Source organism: Rhinolophus sinicus, linkage group LG01 (assembly GCF_036562045.2).
Source record: "Rhinolophus sinicus isolate RSC01 linkage group LG01, ASM3656204v1, whole genome shotgun sequence".
Classification (NCBI taxonomy): domain Eukaryota; kingdom Metazoa; phylum Chordata; class Mammalia; order Chiroptera; family Rhinolophidae; genus Rhinolophus; species Rhinolophus sinicus.
In genome coordinates, this window is record NC_133751.1 from 173,572,566 (window position 1) to 173,587,056 (window position 14,491).

Below are 14,491 nucleotides of genomic sequence, written 5' to 3' on the forward strand. Positions count from 1 at the left end.
GATTTCAGGTGTACAATTCTGTAATACATCATCTATATATCAAATTGTGTGTTCACCATCCAGAATCAGTTCTCTTTCCATCACCATGTATTTGATCCCCTTTACCCTCATCTACCACTCCCCTCCCCCCTTACCCTCTGGTAACCACTAAACTATTGTCTGTGTCTATGAGTTTTGTTTCATCATTTGTTTTTCTTGTTCTTTTGTTGTTTCCAGTTTTATATCCCACATATCAGTGAGATCATATGGTTCTCTACTTTTTCTGTCTGACTTACGTCATTTAGCATTATAATCTCAAGATCCATCCATGTTGTCGCAAATGACACTATTTTGTCTTTTCTTTTGGCAGAATAGTAATATTCCATTATGTATATACACTACAACTTCTTTATCCAATCATCTATCAAAGGAAATTTTGGTTGTTTCCATGTCTTGGCTATTGTAAATAAAGCAGCAGTGAACATCGGAGCACATGTATTTTTATGGATAAATGTTTTCAGATGTTTTGGGTAGATACCCAAGCGATAGATTGCTGGGTCATATGGTAATTCTATTTTTAATTTTTTGAGAAATCTCCACATTGCCTTCCATAGCAGCTGCACCAATCTGCATTCCCATCAACAGTGTATGAGGGTTTCTTTTTCTCCACAGCCTCTTTCAGACTTGTTATTATTTGTCTTATTGATGACAGCCATTCCAATTGGTGTGAGTTGATATCTCATTGTGTTTTCTTATTTGCATTTTTCTGATGATTAGTGATGTCGAGCATTTTTTCATATGTCTATTGGACATTTTTATGTCCTCTTTAGTGAAATGTCTATTTAGGTCCTCTGCCCCTGAATAGATATTTGTCCAAAGAGGACATAGATATATTTTAAAAAATAAACCATAAAGGAATCTGAATTGTATCACTGTGTAGCTCTCACAGCCAATTTAGACCATCTACTTAAATAAATGGTATAAAAGAGAAAGATGAGAGTAAGAAGACATTAAATTGCCTTATTATCCAAATGATTCAAATCATACTTTTAATATCAACCTCTCAAACCTCCTTTTTGTTTGTTTAAGAAACAATTTATACAATATATATTTATATGAAACAGAAACCCAGGAGCATATGAGTGTATCAAATATATATTTGTGTCTAGTAAAATTATATGGCAATCATTAAATAATGTATATATTTCTAGGTGACACAACTGAACATATGCTGTATCATTTATACAAGTATTCTCATAAACATCAAAATCGCAAGAGTTCATAGTAACTCCTTACTGTTTTTCAAGTTTACCTTGTCTAATGAGGTAAAAATTAGTAGAAATGCTGTAGTATTCAAAAAATTTTCCCAGAAATTTATTTTACCAAAGTAAAATGTTCAAACTCTATTTGGATGTTGTTGTTCATCATAGGCTGTAATGATGCTTGCAAAAAAAAAAAAAAAAAGCTTAATTAAAAGTTGTAGTTTTGCCACTAGATCACTAGATGGTATACAGTTCCTTTAAGGAAATTTGAATTAGAGTATGTGTGTAATGACTTCATTATCCAATAGTGATGCTAACATTACTCATTTAATTGTATTCTTTATTCCCCCAAATTATTATATAAGTGCTAAAGAATTAGTACTAAACGATTTTTAACAAAAATTGTAAAATTATAAAATCATCTTTCTATTATAATATAGTGAAATAATAGTTTTTCAGGTTTTTAATTAAATACTAAAATGTATATATTTTATATAATTTATGAAGTATATTACCAGACCTACCTTGGTGTATATTTAATAAAAAATATGACACTCTAAGATACCTATAGAAGTACGGATTTTAGATTTACTAGTTCTCAAATACTACAGAATGTCATTAGATTAATATGAAAACTTGATGTCTTATACTATAAATAGTTATTCTCCAGGCTAAAGAATTCCAGATTATCATAATAAAAGTCCCAGATCCTTCCACACTTCACTGAACTATGTTGATTAATGTGTTAAGCCTACTAAAATACAAAGGAAATTGGACAATTAATATCTGGTGCTATCAAAAATAAAAAGTAACTGAGTAGTTGTAAAGTTTATGAAATCTATTGCAAAATATAAAACATTAAATGAATTACCTTAACTATAATTTTAAAACATTGTCCAAAATATTTTTGTAAAGGTGGAACATTTCTGTTCTTATTCAATACCTACTGTGCAGGTGTGAGCCATTTTATAGATATATTTAAATTGTAGAAAACTCCTTTGATATGCAGAAAAAATGATTTGCAGGCTTAATATCTAAGAAAATGTAAACTGCAATTTTAAATTCTAATACTAACTTGAAAATAATTAATTTTAAAAGCAAATGATGTTGGTATTAATCCTTAATGTGGATTTTTTTCATGTGTAATTAATTAACAGAACATTGTGTAGACTTCTGATTTCAGCGAAAATAGTGTGACCACAGTCTTCCCAGTTCCTCTCTTGCAACTAACAAAAATATAAGAAAAATGCTGCATATAACAGAACAAATAAACATGGAAAGCCCTGAACGATAGAAGATAAAAGTGGACAGCCTAATGACTTTGAGATTTGAGGAATATCATAAGGGTGAGTGTCCTGGCTTCTATATACACTAAACAGGTTCCTGTAGAAACTTCCCACCAAGAACTGCCAAAAAGAAGAGACAAAAAGAGCTCCAAGAAAATTCTGTTTCTCTCAGCCAAAAGAGTGGGAAAAGGGTACCCTAACAATAAAAACTCTTTTGGCGATACTCATCCCACTACAGTCAAGCACCAATGAAAAAATAACCCCCACTCCCCGCCCTTGGTGGTTTCAGTGGGACTGAGTGATCTTTCACCCCAACCCAATGGCCAGTGGAAACAGGTGGCCTTGCTGCTATTCCCCCATTCTGTGGTGTCAGTGGAACTGAGCAGGAACCTAATCTTCTATCCTGTGTTTGGCAGGAGCAGGCAGCACTCCAGTTCCCCTGTCAAGATAGTGTCAGTATTGCTGAAGACAGCCGATCTTCCAACCCGTGCCCAGTGGAAGCAGGCAGTTCTTTGATTCTCTTGCCAAGATAATGTCAGTGTGGTCCATTGGAAAGTTAATCTTCTGTGCCATCCACCCTTAACTGGAAACAGTAAGACTTAATGAGCCAGGATCAGGTATGGCCAGGCTCTACTTTGTTTCAAAACTCCCTTAGTAGTGCCATGGGGTCCCAAAAGGGAGCTAAGACTCCACCTTCATTAGGCACCAGTAAAGAATGAAGTAGTAGGAGAAGGTGCTAATTGGACAGCAGTTACATTTCTGCCTTTATTTTATGTCAAAGAGGCCCAGTGGGGCTCACTGAGGAGCTGAGCTACTACCCTGATCCTATAGCAATGAAGCAGTGTGACTCATCCCACTGTTTTCCCATCCCTGGGGCAGCAGGGCACAGGGGGCAACTGAGCTTACACCCCCTACATGCAGGCAACAAGGTTGTACCCCACTTTCACCGGGAGTTTTCAGAAAGGCAAAAGGGGGAGCTAAATGTCCACCCTGCCCATTGCTACAATGTTGATCAGCACTTTATTTATGCTGGGAAGGTATAAGACCCAGAGGGAAGCTGAACACAGTGCAGTGGGAAGGCTGAACACAGATTCATCCTTCCCACTGCACTTCAATGGAGGAAACTGACTGCTAAAAAACAAAAATGAAAACAAGCACAAAACAACAACAACAACAAAAACACTGCCAAAAAGATTAGAGTCCAGAACCAGAGTCTTACAATCTAATAACCAAAATGTCCATGATACAATCATAAAACACTTGTCATAAGAGAAACAGGAAAATCACAACATTAAAGAGAAAAGAAAATCAACAGACAGCAGCTGAGAAGAAATAAGGAATTATTTGGAAAAGGTTTTGTAACAGCTGTCTTAAAAATGCTTTACCAAGCAGTAATGGTTGCTCTTGAAATACATTTTAAAACAGACAAAAGATCTCAACAAAGTAATTCTATAATAATGAAACAAATAGAAAATTGAGAACTAAAGTATACAGTAACTGAAATTAAAAAAAAAAAAGTAAACAACTCTCACTGGATGGACTCAATCATAGAGAAGAAATTAGAAAGGATAGAAAGAGTAAACTAGAGGCAAGATCAATGGAATTTACCTTCTGAACCACGTGAAGATAATGTGCCAAAAACACATCATCATTAATTTTCTGAGAACTAATGGAAAAAATATATGCATATATTATAATCAGAGAGAAACTACACACTATTGTAAGGTAAAACCAATGTAAATGGAATTGGATTTTTCATCAGAAATGATGGAGCCCAGAAGGAATTGGTAAAATATGCTTTAGGCATGAAGGGTAAATCCATATTAAAATAAAGAAAACTAATATAACTTGTCACTGGCAAACCTACTCTTTTATTTATTATTATTATTATTATTATTATTATTATTATTTAGTTTTAGGTATAAAAAACAATGTAATAGTTAGACATTTATACCTCTCACAAAGTGATAACCACCCAATTTACTACCCCTCTGACATCAAATATAGTTGTTACAATACCATTGACTATATTCTCTATGTTGTACTCCATCACCTGTGTGTCACAATTTCTTTATCCAATTGTCTATCAATGGACGTTTCAGTTGTTCCCATATCTTTGCTATTTTAAATAGTGCTGCAATAAAAATAGGGGTGCATATATTGTTTTCAAATTAGTGTTTTGGATTCCTTTGGATAGATATCCAAGAGTGGAATTCCTGGGACATAAGGTAGTTCCATTTAAATTATTTGAGGTACCTCCATACTGTTTTCCATTTATACAATGGAGTATTGCTAGCCATAAAAAAAAGAATGAAATCTTACCATTTACCAAAACATGGATGGACTTAGAGAATATTATGCTATGTGAAATAAGTCAGACTGAGAAAGACAAACACCATATGATCTCACTTATATGTTGAATCTAAAGAACAGAACAAACAAAACAAACTAAATAGAAATAGATTCAGAGAAAGAACTGATGGTTGCTAGATGGGAGGGATTGAGGATGGGGGAGAATGTGAAGGGATTACAAAGTACAAATTAGTAGTCATAATATAGTCACAGGGAGATGAAACACAGTATGGGGAATACAATCAATGATGTAAAGATTATGTAGAGTGCCAGATAGGCACTGGACTTATCAGGGGGACCACTTCATAGGCTTTGTAAATGCCTGACCAATGCACTACTATGTTTCCCTGAAAATAAATCCTAATCAGAAAATAAGCCCTAGTATGATTTTTTCAGGATGACATCCCCTGAACATAAGCCCTATTGCATCTTTTGGAGCAAAAATTGATATAAGACCTGCTCTTATTTTGGGGGAAACATGGCATACATCTGAAGCTGAAGTAGAATAATATTGAATGTCAACTATAATTAAATATGTACATGGCCACAGATGTGGAGTACAGCATAGTGAAGATAGTCAATGTTATTGTAACAGCTATATAAATGTTAGAGGGGTAGTAAACTGGTGTGTGTGTGTGTGTGTGTGTGTGGGGTTATCACTTTGTGAGGGGTATAATGTCTAACTATTACATTGCTTTGTAAACCTGAAACTGAAACTAATTAAAAAAAGAAAAAACTCATTTCATCTTTAACAGCTTTGGTATATTGAAAGTAAAAGATAAAGATATATCACGTAGAAATTACTTACAAATATCAGGAGTGACTATATTTGTATAACTTAAATTTAAGAAATAACTATAGACAAATAGGGACATCACATGATGATGAAACAATCCACTAGGAAGATATAAAAATATCAAATGCACATACAAGAAACCAAAGAACTACGTAATACACGAGGCAATATTGATAGAGCAGAAAGAGGAAATAGATGAGTCCAATACTAGAGCTGGGGACTTCAACACCCAAACTTCAGCGATTGATAGAACTACTAACGAGAATATAGGCAAGGTTATAAAAGTAGTAAGCAACCCAATCACCCAGTAGGATCTAGTTGACATATAGATCCTACTGTAGATCCTAAAAACAGAAGAGTACACATTTTTTTTTAAATGTCCATTTAAGTTTACCAATTTAGGGCTTATCCTGGTGTAAAAAAAAAAAAAAAAGAACTGTCTAAACACTTGCAGGGAGTAGGTAATGCACCACAGAAATCAAAGAGGAAGTTTCAAAGTAGTATTTAAGCAACATATAGACCTAAATTAAAATAAATTATTAGCTTGGTGCAAAAGTAATTGCATTTTAAAAGATTGAAAATCATTGCAAACGCTGCAATTACTTTTGCACCAGCCTAATACATATTAAATATATATGACATTGAGCTAAATCAGTGCTGAAAGAAAAATTAATAACACTAAAAGTCACATTAAATGATATTTATATTGTAAAAGAAGAAAAGTTGCAATTCAGTAATCTAAATTTCTAACTCAAAGAACTAGAAAAAGAAAAGTAATAATGACAGTAATATAATAAAGAATAGAAATCAATGATATGGAAAACAGGAACACAATAGAAAAAAATCAATGAAGAAAAAACAAAATCATCAAGATTCCTTGAAAAAAAATCAACAGCATTGATAAGCATCTATCAATACAAAAAGAGAGAAAACACAACTCACTGATACTAATAGTTTTTACTAAAAAATTCAATAATTTGAATGAATGGACCAGTTCCAGGAAACATATATATGGTGAACTTGTCATTAAAAACTTTCAAAATAGAAAACTGCAGAAACAGATAATTCTACCAAATAAATTGGAATTAATCTCAGTGTTATACAATGTCTCCAGAAAATAGAAGAGTTGGAAATATTTCACAGTTTATTTTATGAGGTCAGTATTACATTGACACCAAATCAGAGAAAAACAATACACAAAATGAAAATTGCAGACCAATGGCAAACGTGAAAATTGAGTTTAATTGTAGGACACCAAGACTGTGTCATAGAATTGCATGTGTGGGGTAAAAACTTACACATCTGGTATCATACGTGTTTTAGTGTGGTAGTAGTTGATAGTAAATGAGAAACACAGAAGAAGAATATAATTTGTCTTACTCAGACCTAAATATATAGTCATACCATGTTCATTAATTGTAAGACTCAACAGAATAAAGATGTCAATTATCCCCATGTTGGTCTATAGGTTTAATATAATTCCTATTAAAATTCCAGCAGTGATTTCTGTAGTTACAGACTGACTTATCCTAAAATGTATATGGAAGTATCAATATGACTTTGAGAAAAAGACTAACATTGGAGGAATCACCCTACCCATTAAGGTGTATTATATAGTTACAACAATTAAGAGTGTGGTATTCTTAGAGAAATAGACTTATTAATCAGTAGAACTCAGGAATATATGCATACAATATGCCCCACTGATTTTTCACAACGGTGCAAAGGGCATTTAAGATATATTGGGTGGGGTGGTGGCGATAAGGGGAAGGTGAGAGGTTTTGGGAACGTACAGAGGGATAGTGGATGGGGGGAGGGGGGTTCACACAGTGTGAGGGATATAAATGATAAATGTCTAAGTTTTGCTTTGTCTTGTGCACCTGAAACTAATTAAAAAAAAAAAAAAAAAAAAAGAGTTAAAAAAAAAAAAAAAAAGATGAGGAAAGGTAAAAAAAAAAAAAAAGATATATTGGGTAGTCTTTTCAACAAATTGCACTAAAGCATTTCATTACCCATAGGCTATGGAATGAATGAATGAGTGAATTAATGAAATGAAAAGAACTTCTACCTAAATCTCACTCCTTATACACAATTGTGTACATTATGGATCCATGGATTATGAATTTGTATATAAAACATACAGGTATAAAACTTTTAGAAAAAATATGAGGAAATCTATGGGAACTAGGGGAATGCCAAGTTCTTCGACTTGACTCCTAAATGCTATTATTAAAAGAAAAAATAAATAAATGAGACCTTATCAAAATTAAAAATTGTTGGCCTACAATAGACCCTGTTAACAGAATAAAAGCCAACCTAAAAAGTGAGATAATGTAGACTATATAAAGAACTCTAAAAACTCAATAGTAAAAAAGCATTCCAATTAGGAAATGATCAATACATATTAAAAGACATTAACTCGTATACCTAAAACAACGTACAGATGTCAAATAAACACATGAAAGATATCCATCATCATTAGTCATTAAACAAATGTGAATTAAAACTACAATTAGATATCACTGCAAACGTATCAAGGTGGCTAAATGGAAAAAATATATTGACATATCAAATGCTGGCAAGGATGTAGAGAAACTGGATCATTCCTATTGCTGGTGTAAATGGAAAAAGGAAACAAAACATAACAAAAAAATTTATTACAGCCATTCTGGAAAACAATATAATAGTTTATTTCACAACAAAGCATCCTCAACATGTACTTATTGCACAACTAAGTAATTGCACTCTTGGACATTTATTTCAAAGAACTGAAAACTTACGTTTACATAAAATCTTGTAGACAAATATGTTTAGAAACTTTATTCATAATAGCTAAAAACTGGAAAAAGTCTAAATTCCCATCACTGGGTGAATCTTTGCACAATCTGTCATACAACGTTACCATGAGATACTACTCAGAAATAAGAACTATCCATACAAGCAACAATTTGGTTGGATCCAAAGAGAAATATACTGAGTGAAAAAAGAATCTCAGAAAGGTGCAATTCCATTCCAGGTATATGATTCCATTCATAAGCCATTCTTAAAATGATGAAATTGCAAAGGAGAACATATTATTGATGATCAGGGGTTAGGATGGGAGAGCAGGAGAGATGTGGCTGGGACTATGAAAGGGTAGTAACGCAGCAGATTCTTGTAAATGAATTGTTCTGTATCTTAACTGTGGTGGTGGTCACACAAATCCCCATGTGTGAACAGTACATAGAACTAAGCATACACATACATGTTTGTATGTAAAACTAACAAAATCTGAATAAGTGGATGGATTGCATCAATGTCAGTTTCTTGGTTATAATGTCTTATTATACTTATGCAAGATGATACATTACAGGATACTGGGTGAATGATACATGAAATCTCTCTTGCAATCTTATTTCTTACAAGAGCATGTGTATCTACAATTGTTGCTAAAACAAAAACAAAACACTGGTGCTCAATTATATATTTAATTTTATTGATTTTTGTAGTCACACAACTGCCTAGCCAACTGTCCCCCCATGTCTTAAGAAAGAAGAGTCTGTGAGACTGTGCCTTTCTGGGACTTTGTTCCATCCTTATGTTTACACCTTATGTCTCTCTGTCTGGCCCCCAAAAGAAGGTTTGCAGCCAAAGACGGGTAAGATATATCATGGGAGATACAACCTAAGCCAGACAGAACCAAGTGGGGACCCCCAATGAGCTGCCTTAGAAAAATATGGGAAGGGGCCTTGCCTCCCCTTCCCCCTGCCTGGGAAAAGCTGTTGCCGGCTCTGGCTTTTCCCTGGCACCTGTTTGTGAGAGAAGTTACAAAAACAATAAAGATCAGTTCTCCCCACTTAGCTCCACGGAACTGTTACAAAATAAGAGACTTGACCCTGAGAAGGTACATACCTTAATTACCACATTGTGGGACCTTGTGCTTCAGCTGTTGACTGACAAAGGGTAATTGAGATAAATATTTTCCTGTTATGATGTGTGAGTTTCAGAGACTGTGTACGAAACAATGTTGCTTTCTCTTGTTTTTGTACACCTATTCAATAAAAACCCCCAGTCGGCTTTATTCTGGCTCCCGTCCTCTGAGACTGAGAGACCCCTGGCCTTCGTAGAGATTTAACTGCATTAAGTCTGTTTCTTTCTTAAAAACTTAACCCAAACCGCCCCTTCTCGCACCCTCACTGCCCGTGTTGTGCTGGACGCGACAGATTTTAAATTATTTGTTTTCTTTTTTAACTTTAAACATGACATTCAGCATTGTCCAACTACTTAATTGATCAAAGTTATGCTGTTATGCTCATAAATTTAGTAAACTGTGACATCCTGGGTTCAAAGATCACTTTTGATTTGTATTAAGTGTAACATTTTGAGAAAATTATATAACTTTCTGCACTTTATTTTCTTCACTTGTAAAATGTGGATACTAGTAATAGGTATAAGGTATTTAGAGTTATATCTTGCAAATGAAAGTATACTCAAATATTAATGATTATTAGTTTTTCTATGTAACAAATGCTGTAATGTGGCGTTGGTGTTACAAAATTTCAGTGTTTTGTGTGTTGCCTTACCACCATTCAGAATAATTACTAATATATAATAGACATTGAGTGTGCTTGCATGAAGAAAATGTGCAAATCTATGAATGAGAACATGTGTTATTCTATATTTTTTCTTTTTGGGGGTCCTCTAGTATAAATCCTTAGAGCCTTTGATTTCATTTCTTTGGGTTCATCCTGCTAAATTTACAATATATTTTTATTTGTTGTTAAGTACTGTTTAGTGTACTTGCTTTTAGGCCAATATTTAGAAGAATTGTGGCAGTTATATATACACGTGTAAATACTTCTACAGCCATATCCTTAATATCCACTTATGAATTATATCATGCTATGTTTTCCTTTTTTTCTAAGTATGTTATATAAATACCAAAATAATGCTTGATAGTCTTAAAATTGAACAGTGACTTCTGAATTATTTGTGGTTAAAGGACATTTAAGTTATCATATCAATAACTAATGTTAGCATCTAATGAATGCTGGATGATTTTTTTAAACAGTAATATCTACTTCAGTTGTCCCAATATTTATTTAACATAAATATTACCATTTCCATTTGGCAACTGAGAAATGTGATGTAGAGAAAAGTAAAATAATTAGCACAATTTCCATACTAAAAACAGACAGAGGCTGGATTACATCACTGCTGTGCTGGTAAATGTTTAACAACTAGCTCTCTGGGGTGGGAATGAGGGAATAGCTGGGAAATATCCCTGGTTTGGGAGCATTTACTGACTTCCCTGCTGCAGATACTTTTATCGTGACCGGTTTCAAGCTACCTTGCTGAATGCTGAGATGGGATGAGATGTGAACAGTTGGATTTCACAAGATGGTACAAGCCAGCTCCAGAACACAAAGACTCAAACCTGCTCTTTTAACTATATATTCTTCACCCTTAGTTATGACACGTATACTTTTCTTGCCTAATTCAGTATCCTACATCTTACTTCCCTGTTTCGACTAAATTCAGTCTTGCTGAGTTCATGACACTAAAAGTATATATGAAAGGGGAAAACATTGCATTTAGTCTAAGGGCCAGAATTGTATCTTTTGCCTGGAGATAAGGTGAATGAATACACTTTCAGTAATATTCATACCATGTCACATTTATTTGAATGTTTCACCATCAAACAAATTTCCCTGTTTGATTTTAATTTAACTCTTATCTATCTATCTATCTATCTATCTATCTATCTATCTATCTATCTACTTATCTATCTATCTTTCTATCTATCTACCATCTATCATCTATATCTCTGAGTGCACAAAGATACATGTACCTTCATGCACATATACCAGTATTTACTTTTGTGACTGCACGATTAGGAAAAATTTCTAAATAAGTTTTTGTGTGTGTGTGTGTTTGTTGGAATACATACTTGGGGATTATGTCAAAAATACCTTTAACATCATTCACTTCAAAACAGTGGGTGGTGAATTTAAAATTATCTCATTGGTTTCTTTTTCAAACTTTTCTTTAGTAAATACATATTTATATATACAGACATATATATATATATATATATATATATATATATATATATGTGTCTATATATATATATATAACTAGGTAATTCTTTGATAAGAACTATGAAAATTCTAATAAAATATTTATTAAACCAATAAATAATGCTTTTATATGATTAATTATTGCCACCATTTGGCAATAATTTTCTGTTAGTGTGATATTTAATTCTACTTGTGGTTTTCTTGTAGTTGATTTTTTTGCACTAAGAAAATTACTTCCAAATATATTTCTAATTTTCTAGCTGATTTTTTCTTTTTTTTTAATAGAATTAAGTCAATACAGTTGTCTCTACCTCTCTCTAAACCATCTTGCTCTTTCCAAATGTGTGGTTAATTGTTCTGTCAGTTACTGAGGACTTTTTGTTCCCTGTGTAGAAACAGCGAGAGGTTTAGAAAATTATATTTTGTTTTAAATTCTGTAGTGCTCTAAAAATAGAAGTCGGTAACCAGGTTTTCTTAGTTGTTTAGCCACAATTTTTTTCATAATTCTTATAGTCCAGATATTCCTGGGGTTTATTGCAGGATGGAGAGACGCCAAACGATGAATTCTTGCTTTATTTATTTTTAAATACACCTCAGCCCAGTTAGAAATAAATTTGGATTGTTGATATATAATCCGTTTGCAGAGTGAAGTAAATTCAAATTTTATTTTTCTTTTAATTTCATGCTTAATTTATAACACAAGTCAGATTAAATGCATTTTCTTTATAAAGAAAACAAATTGTTCAAGGGTTCCAAGAAACCATCAATAAAAAAAGGGCATCATTATTTTCCATTAGTCAATCTAGTGTACAAGTAGTAATTTAAATTTTACGTCTTTCTAAATTGGTCTATAAAAATTTGATACCTTTTAAGTTGTCTTCTTTTAAAATGTTGCCGCGGGTTATATTAAAGAAATAAAACCAATGAGACATTTATTTAAAATGAACATAATCTTCTCTACTAAATATTTAGCACCTTGCTAGTTTTTATTTCAGATTTAACTTTTCAAAGAAAGTCCAGCTACTTTTATGACATTTAAAAAGTGACAAATTGTTGTAGGCATTTTTATACAAAACTGAAATTTTGCTTACAGAGGGTTTAATATTTTTTTCAACCAAGAAAACTTTTCTGGAGGATGAACAATGTTTCATCCCCATAAACTCAATTGTAGTTTCGCTCTCAACATCGTATGAGGGTCAAAGGGAAAGAGAAAGTAAAAATTACATGTGATAAAATGTCAACAATTTGTGAATCTAGGTGAAGAATTCTGGGGCCTCTATTATACCATACTTGCAAACTTTTTTTTTTTTCTTTCTTAGTACACTTCCCCTCAAAATGGTATAAAAAATGACCTTACAACATACTCAGGCTGTGTGGTTGGCCCTAGCTCTTGACTTTCGGGATGTGTTGTGGTAGGTTAAGATCAGGCATGAGGGGCATGGGCAAAACCAGAGATATGTGAACATAGTTGATCCAGCAATTTGTTGAGACAATTTAGAGCAGGAGTTTCTGGGTCACAACACATAACTAATTTATCAGGATAAAATGTGTGAACAATTGGGGAATTAATAGGAAATTGACAAAAACTAATGAATGCAGGGAACCTAATTGTTTGATAAGTGGACTAGAGAGAACTGGGTTCCTCCCAGAGCAAGCAGAAACACCTGGGATGCAGGGAAGACATCATGAAGCTGAGGAGATGCTCTGAATTCTAGTCATTACACTCCTCCTATGACCAGATGTAATTTTTATTTTTTGTTTTCTATTTTGGGAAAGTTTAGAAGCAAAATTGTGGAATTTAAAAATATGTCAACACACAACATGATATATAGATGATGTATTACAAAATTGTATACTTCAAACCTATGTAACTTTACAAACAATTGTCACTCCAATAAATTGTAATTAAAAAAAAAAAAATGTGGAAATGTTTAGGAAAGATTTAGGGGAAAATCACCATGTCTTTAACATTTAAATATCTATTTTTATTTGAGATGATAAAAAAATGATGTCAGCTTATGTTCAAGGACTTTCATTTTTATATAACACTTTAAAATATTTTGCACATTCATACTCAGCTATTAATATATCTTGAATATATTAACTTTTCTCTTGGGTTTATAGGACTAAACCATTTCCAAGTTGGAAAATAAAAGGCAACCACTAATAATAATCTATAGTCTACAAAGGAAGCCATAGGATTTATTTTTAATCAATATTTTATTATATCTTTAATTCATTCTTGCCCTATATATTTTGTAAAAGTAGTATAATTACATTTTTTTTTTCCATTTCTGTCTTCACTCATTGTCATTGTTGCTAGATTCACTGCAATTTAAGAGTTTTCAGTTTTAGATGCCCCTCCAAACATCTCTCTTACTTTACAATAACTAGGAATAGAAGACGGTAGAAAAATAAAAATGTAGTAGTAGCAATACATTTTATGATTTCATAATTGTACATATTTTCTGATAAATTTGTTGTGAATATATTATGTAAAACAAGTCAGTTTAAATCTGACTTTTCAGACCTCTATGAAAATATAATTTTCATATCAAGATATTGACAGTTGACTCCCCCCATGAGGACACTTAGGCATGCTGATTTTATTAAGTGATAGCTACTCCCATTTTTCGTTTTCCAGCAAAGAGGAGAAATTATACCAGAATTAGTTATGGCTCTATGCTAATACAGATCACTGGCAGTGTATAGCTACCATTTATTTTATGCACTGAAAAACAATCTGTGCAGAATAGA